At 38.3% G+C, this 7,247-nt stretch overlaps 1 non-coding gene across 1 annotated transcript; it reads left to right on the top strand.

Annotated features, from left to right (window-relative positions):
• The first annotated feature begins 2,151 nt into the window (after positions 1-2,151).
• On the top strand, positions 2,152-2,258 carry LOC136154829 (U6 spliceosomal RNA). Its single transcript, XR_010660538.1, has one exon. It is a non-coding gene; the product is annotated as a U6 spliceosomal RNA (small nuclear RNA).
• Positions 2,259-7,247: the final 4,989 nt, after the last annotated feature.

Genomic DNA, 7,247 nt, shown 5'->3' with positions numbered 1-7,247 from the left:
CAGGAAATCTGGCTCCTATTCTAGATCTTAACAGGGTATTTAGATGGAATATGAAATGGCCAAATTAACATGTCAAAGATACCCAGAGAATTACCACCTACCTCCCAATTTCTCCCCTAATTATTTCTTGACATGTGAATTTGAAGAAAAAGATAATAAAAGCAGGGAGTGGGATGCTATTTTACTAAACAAATGGAGATGACAGTATGAAAATAATTTTGAAAAAAGATGACACTTGATACCTTAATGCAAATAAGAAATAACTTACACAAGAGCCTATCCTGCAAGCATATCTTGGTAAGCCAAAAGAAACAGCCTGAATGCTTGAGGGACTAGGGGCATAAAGTTCTGCTGAGGGAGAGGCCAGTAACACACATGACTAAGTCAGTTTCATTTAGGTCCAGATGGCTAGCCCAGTATGAAAAACAGGGGTTTTTGAAGATCTCTGGAAATACTATGACAAAAACAAAAGCATTATTGTTTTTGAAACAGTGATTCTGGGGAAGAATGTCATGTGAGGAGACAACCACTCACCTCTTGAGGAAGCCCCTTTCACAAGACTACAGCTATGTAACCCTCCACTTCTGTACCTTTCCAGTGAAGCATCACTGGGGATTAAAAAGAAGACGATTGTCTTCCACCAAAGGAGAAAGAAATGTGGACTAGGCTCATCCACGGCCACCAGAGTGGCCACATAGAGACAGTCAGAGTTCACAGCAAAAGTGGAGAGTGACAATCAGGAAGACCAAGTTACTGATCCCATTGTAAGAAAAGTCTGACAGGAGGCTTTCAGTCAACAGAGTTTTTAGAAAAGTTATAATCAACACAAAAGTTGTCACCTCTTCTGAAGTGAGGTCATCATGAAGGTGGGGAGAAAGGCATTTCAGTCTGCCCCTGGCATACCAGTTAGTTAAAATATGGGACATCGGCCTGGAAAGCCATATTCCTTCCCCAAAGCCTGATGCTCACCAACACACAAGGGTCACCGCTTTCAAAGCATCAAGAGATCTTTAACTACACCAAAGGGGCTCCATGAAGTTCAATTTAAATGAGACAGCTGTGGTTTCAAATTGTCCAACTTTTTTTATAGGCCAACAGTCGGGTCCATTAGTGTTTAAGACACCAACCAACGCTGAACAGGCAGTATGGATTCAGTCTGCACTGTTACTCATCGTGACATTCATTATTCAACAAACTGCTAACAACTCTATATACAGCCCAGGAGCATTGCCAGGCATCTAAGTAGTAAAGATGAACAAATTGCCCTCAAGGAGGGAAGGACACAAACCCACAAACACAGTAAAAAGTGCTAAGAGCCATAAAATCAGTATGAATGATGTACTACACAATGTCAGACAAAGAAGAGATTATTTCTAAATGCCTGTGGAAAGAGAGGAGGAGATGCTTAACTCAGGAGGAGGTTGTTTGGAGCTGGAATATGAAAGGTGGGAGTACTCTATGTGAATAAGGTTTATTAATGCTCTTTTGTTATTTTACTTACTTACTTCAGTGCATATAGTTCTCACACCTGGGTCACTCTATCATGCACTCTGCCTAGGGCCTTCAATTCTCCTCTTAATCTGTTCCCACCTGCTAACTATTACTGCTAATGTCCTTGCTCTCACCTCCCTCACCTTTCCTATCTTTTTCTTGATGCTTAAAATCACCGGTTGCAATACTAACTTTTTGCCGCATTAGAATGATACATGATGCAAGCTGGTTATATGAACACTCAACAATTCCCTCTGACATGATCCCAGTCTTCTTGCATCATACAAATTTTCTATATCCAAAGGTAAGTTGATCATGAAAGAGCCCAAGTTTAAAGATGCAACAACAATCTATCACCCCACTCAATCCCCCCACTAAAAACAGGAAAAGTCTTTGCTCCATTCTAGATTTAGAAGCCTGTAAATTGAGTAAGCATAAAAATATCCTTCTGCAGATTGAGATGCCTAAGTCAAGATTTTAAGAGTAGCAGTCCAGTCAAGTACCAAATACATGTGATAATTGGTTTGCTGGTGGCTCAGGTGGTAAAGAATCTGCCCGGAATGCCGGAGACCTGGGTTTGATCCCTGGGTTGGGAAGATCTCCTGGAGAAGGGAATGGCTACCCACTCCAGTATTCTGGCCTGGAGAATTCCATGAACTGGTGCTCGCTTCGGCAGCACATATACTAAAATTGGAACAATACAGAGAAGATTAGCATGGCCCCTGCGCAAGGATGACATGAAAATTCGTGAAGCGTTCCATATTTTTAGACAGAAATATAGACCAATGAAACAGAATAGAAAGCCCAGAGATAAATCCATGAACCTATGGACACCTTATCTTTGACAAAGGAGGCAAGGATATACAATGAAAAAAAGACAACCTCTTCAACAAGTGGTGCTGGGAAAACTGGTCAACCACTTGTAAAAGACTGAAACTAGAACACTTTCTAACACCATACACAAAAATAAACTCAAATGGATTAAAGATCTAAATGTAAGACTAGAAACTATAAAACTCCTAGAGGAGAACATAGGCAAAACACTCTCCGACATGAATCACAGCAGGATCCTCTATGACCCACCTCCCAGAATATTGGAAATAAAAGCAAAAATAAACAAATGGGACCTAATGAAAATTAAAAGCTTTTGCACAACAAAGGAAACTATAAGTAAGGTGAAAAGACAGCCCTCAGATTGGGAGAAAATAATAGCAAATGAAGCAACAGATAAAGGATTAATCTCAAAAATATACAAGCAACTCCTACAGCTCAATTCCAGAAAAATAAATGACCCAATCAAAAAATGGGCCAAAGAACTAAACAGACAGTTCTCCAAAGAAGACATACAGATGGCTAACAAACACATGAAAAGATGCTCAACATCACTCATTATCAGAGAAATACAAATCAAAACCACAATGAGGTACCATTACACGCCAGTCAGGATGGCTGCTATCCAAAAGTCTACAAGCAATAAATGCTGAAGAGGGTGTGGAGAAAAGGGAACCCTCTTACACTGTTGGTGGGAATGCAAACTAGTACAGCCACTATGGAGAACAGTGTGGAGATTCCTTAAAAAACTGGAAATAGAACTGCCATATGACCCAGCAATCCCACTCCTGGGCATACACACTGAGGAAACCAGATCTGAAAGAGACATGTGTACCCCAATGTTCATTGCAGCACTGTTTATAATAGCCAGGACATGGAAGCAACCTAGATGCCCATCAGCAGACGAATGGATAAGGAAGCTGTGGTACGTATACACCATGGAATATTACTCAGCCGTTAAAAAGAATTCATTTGAATCAGTTCTAATGAGATGGATGAAACTGGAGTCCATTATACAGAGTGAAGTAAGCCAGAAAGATAAAGATCATTACAGCATACTAACACATATATATATGGAATTTAGAAAGATGGTAATGATAACACTATATGCAAAACAGAAAAAGAGACACAGATGTACAGAACAGACTTTTGGACTCTGTGGGAGAAGGCGAGGGTGGGATGTTTCGAGAGAACAGCATGTATATTATCTATGGTGAAACAGATCACCAGCCCAGGTGGGATGCATGAGACAGGTGCTCGGGCCTGGTGCACTGGGAGGACCCAGGGGAATCAGGTGGTGGAGGGGGGAGGTGGGAGGGGGGATCGGGATGGGGAATACATGTAACTCCATGGCTGATTCATTACAGTGTATGACAAAACTCACTGCAATGTTGTGAAGTAATTAGCCTCCAACTAATAAAAATAAATGAAAAAAAAATAAAAGAATTCCATGAACTGTATAGTCCATGGGGTAGCAAAGAGTCAGACACAACTGAGGGACTTTCACTTTCTTTCAAATTTCATGTCACACTAGAAGATTTTATTTTACATTTATTTATTTCCTATTTATAGCCTTGCATGCTGTGTGTGCTCAGTCATATCTGACTCTTTTCGACCCCATGAACTGTAGCCCACCAGGCTCCTCTGTCCACAGGCTTTTCCAGGCAAGATTACTGGAGTGGGTTGCCATTTCCTCAGGGATTTTCCCAACCCAGGGATCAAACCCATATCCCTCGAGTCTCCTGCATTTGCAGGCGAATTTTTTACAACTGCACCACCTGGGAAGCCCCATTTATAGCCTACTTGCTTCTAAAGAATTTGATATAATGTAGAGTAAAATAAATAAATGTAAGGATTTAGGCACCACAGGTGGTGAAAATAAAGATATAAATTACATATATTAAAACTCTAGAGATAGGAAAAGAGAATTTACTAGGAACCAGGGGTGAAATAATTACCATAATTGAGCATTCAGTTTTCTTCTGAGCATCCTGAGACCAAGACCAGCCAAATCAAGTAAAAAAAAATATATATATATATAGCTCCTAGTATCTCAACTCCACTTCTTTCATAGAAACAAGCTTTTGCCTGGTACTACATTCTAGATGGCAGTTTTCTTAAGAGTTCCTAGTTAAAAGACAATGAGTATTGCAATAATTTTCAACAAATAATTCTCTGGAAGATACAGAATTGCTTCATGTGACCATTTCTTGATACTACCTCTCAAAAGCAGGTCACAGCTACTTTATCTAACTGTATTTAGAGAACCTGAGGGAATGTATGCTTAACATTTTAGTGGCTAGCTCTTAAATATCTTCAACTATTCTTTGACACAAGCTGACTAGGAGTCATTTCAAGATGGAGTTCTCTGGTGAGGGCCTCAAACACAATATTGGTATGGAGTTGGGGATGATGGTATGCTTTATCTAACAGAAAGGTGAGGGCCAGGGTGATGAAAATTAAGGAACATGATTTACATTTTATCACTTGATGCTGCTGGTTGGAAGGGCAACTTGTGTACATGTATGTATATTTTTTGCTTTTACAGCAAGACTAGTGATTTTGCCCAAAATGTTAATAGAAGCTGGAACCTCCCAAGTCAAGACTGTGTATGCCTCAGGACTCTGTTCTCCAGAACTGTTCTTTTTCTGTTATTACAATTCTGCTTACTAACACTTATCTTATATAAGTAGTCTTAGTTGTCCAATAAAGATTCAATGGATAACTATTAATCAGTATCTCCAGAAAGCAGGAGATATGCATATCCAATGCATTACCACACAGTAAAAGTACTATCAACGGGTCTTTGGGTCAACATGCCCTGCCTTAGTAATATACATTCAACTTGACCTCCAGAAGTGACTAGATTATAGGGCTTCCTGTTGAGCAGTATTTCCTGTCAATGAGGGTAGAGTACAGAGCATGAATAGCAGTGGTATAATGATGGTATAGCAGTAGTAGGTCTAATTGTGTTTTCTGTGAATAAAATTTCACAATGATTCTGTTGACTCATATCTCCAGCAATTGTTGGAAGCCTCTTTCCTACAGCCTACCTTGCCTTTCAATATTCCAAACAGAAGATAAAATTGGATTCATTCCTCACACCACAAACCAGGAAAAATTCTAAATAGATTAGAGATTGCAATGTAAAAATTGAAATTATTTATTTAAAATGAATTCTTTCTCACCCCCTTAGCTGAAAGTGTGTTATAATTTTACCTTCTTTTTCAAATAAAAAATGTTAGGTTGCTTGTAAGATGGTTAAACATACTTTATTAAAAAACTATAATTAATAATTACAAAGTTAATCAGGAAGAACAAACAAGTAAGAATATTAAAAAAAAAACCTGAAAAATAAGAGCTCCTGAGAGGAGCCACTAGACTCACCTGATAATAAAATATACTATAAAGCCTCTATAAATAAAATAGAATGATAAGATAGACCAATCACAGAATATAAAACCCAGAAAGAGACCCAATTTCATTTTCAAATTTAGTTTAAAATAAAAGTGGCAAATCTTCAAATCAGAGAGGAAAACATGGACTTTGTTGTTCACTTGCCAAGTTATGTCTGACTCTTTGTGACCTCATGGACACTCTGTGTCCATGTAGCACGCCAGAGTCCTCTGTCCTCCACTATCTCCCAAAATTTACTCAAATTCATGTCCACTGACTCAGTGATGCCATCTAACCATTTCATCCTTTGTCACCCCCTTCTTGTTTTACCTTCAATCTTTCCCAGCATCAGGGTCTTTTCTAATGAGTCTGCTCTTCACATCAGCTGACCAAAGTACTGGAGCTTCAGCTTCAGCATCAGTCTTTCCAATGAATATTCAGGGTTGATTTCCTTTAGGATTGATTACTTTAATCTCTGTGCAGTCCATGGAACTCTCAAGAGTTTTCTCCAGCACCACAATTCGAAAGCATCAGTTCTTCGGTGCTCAGCCTTCTCTGTAGTCTAACTCTCATATCTGTACATGACTACTGGGCTTACTAATAAATTATATTGGGATAACTAGAGAGCCATAAGGAAAAAAAGATAAAATTGGATCTATTCTTCATGCCATAAACAAGATAAATTCCAACTGAATCAGAAATTTAAATGAAGCAAGCAAGTAAACATTTATCAATACAGAAAATATTGGTGATTTCCTCTAAAACCCAAGAATGAGGAAATCTCTCCTATGACTCAAAATCCAAAAGCAAAAAGGGAAGATAAATTTAATGACACAGAAACCTTTAAAACTTGCATGTCAAAAAAAAACACATAAGCAAAGCAAAAAGATAGAAGATAGAAGACATTAACATCCTGTCTAGAAGCTTGAGAATGGAACAACTTGTCCTACTAGACATTAAGGCATCTATCTAAGACTACTAGGGTCATTGAAAAGCAGCTACACTCCAATTAAAAAAATCAAGGACAAAAAAAGATTACTGGGATCTTGTCAGATTGAATGGTCTCCATCTACAAAGATGAGATAATTACAGTCAGTGAAAATATTAGCTGCAGTAGACTGAAATCCATCAAATATATTTAAATCCAAGGGTTCGTGATTAGGTTAAAGGAAAAACAACTGGTCATTGTTGAAGGATGCTAGTAAACCAATTCATTATTTTGAAAAATGGTGAACAAAGAGAAGAATTCATGTGTTTTATCCAGCTTTTCCCATAAACACTGAACCTCAGCATAACCAAAGAGTAGATAGAAGGGACTTGTATTCTCTATAAAAATATTCCAGCTAATAAATGAAGAATGAATGTTAGGACATCATCATTTTGCAACCCTTAGTGAGTTAATATATCTAGGTATTTATCTAAGTGGTGGGTAGCTAATACTCTAAAAGAGAGAACCAGACCTTAGGTGATTTCTGATAAAAAAAAATCAACAAAATCACACAGTGGGAAACTCTTCAGAGCAAAGAATT

The sequence above is a fragment of the Muntiacus reevesi genome, chromosome X (assembly GCF_963930625.1).
Source record: "Muntiacus reevesi chromosome X, mMunRee1.1, whole genome shotgun sequence".
Lineage (NCBI taxonomy): Eukaryota > Metazoa > Chordata > Mammalia > Artiodactyla > Cervidae > Muntiacus > Muntiacus reevesi.
This window is presented reverse-complemented; position numbering and strand designations above follow the sequence as displayed.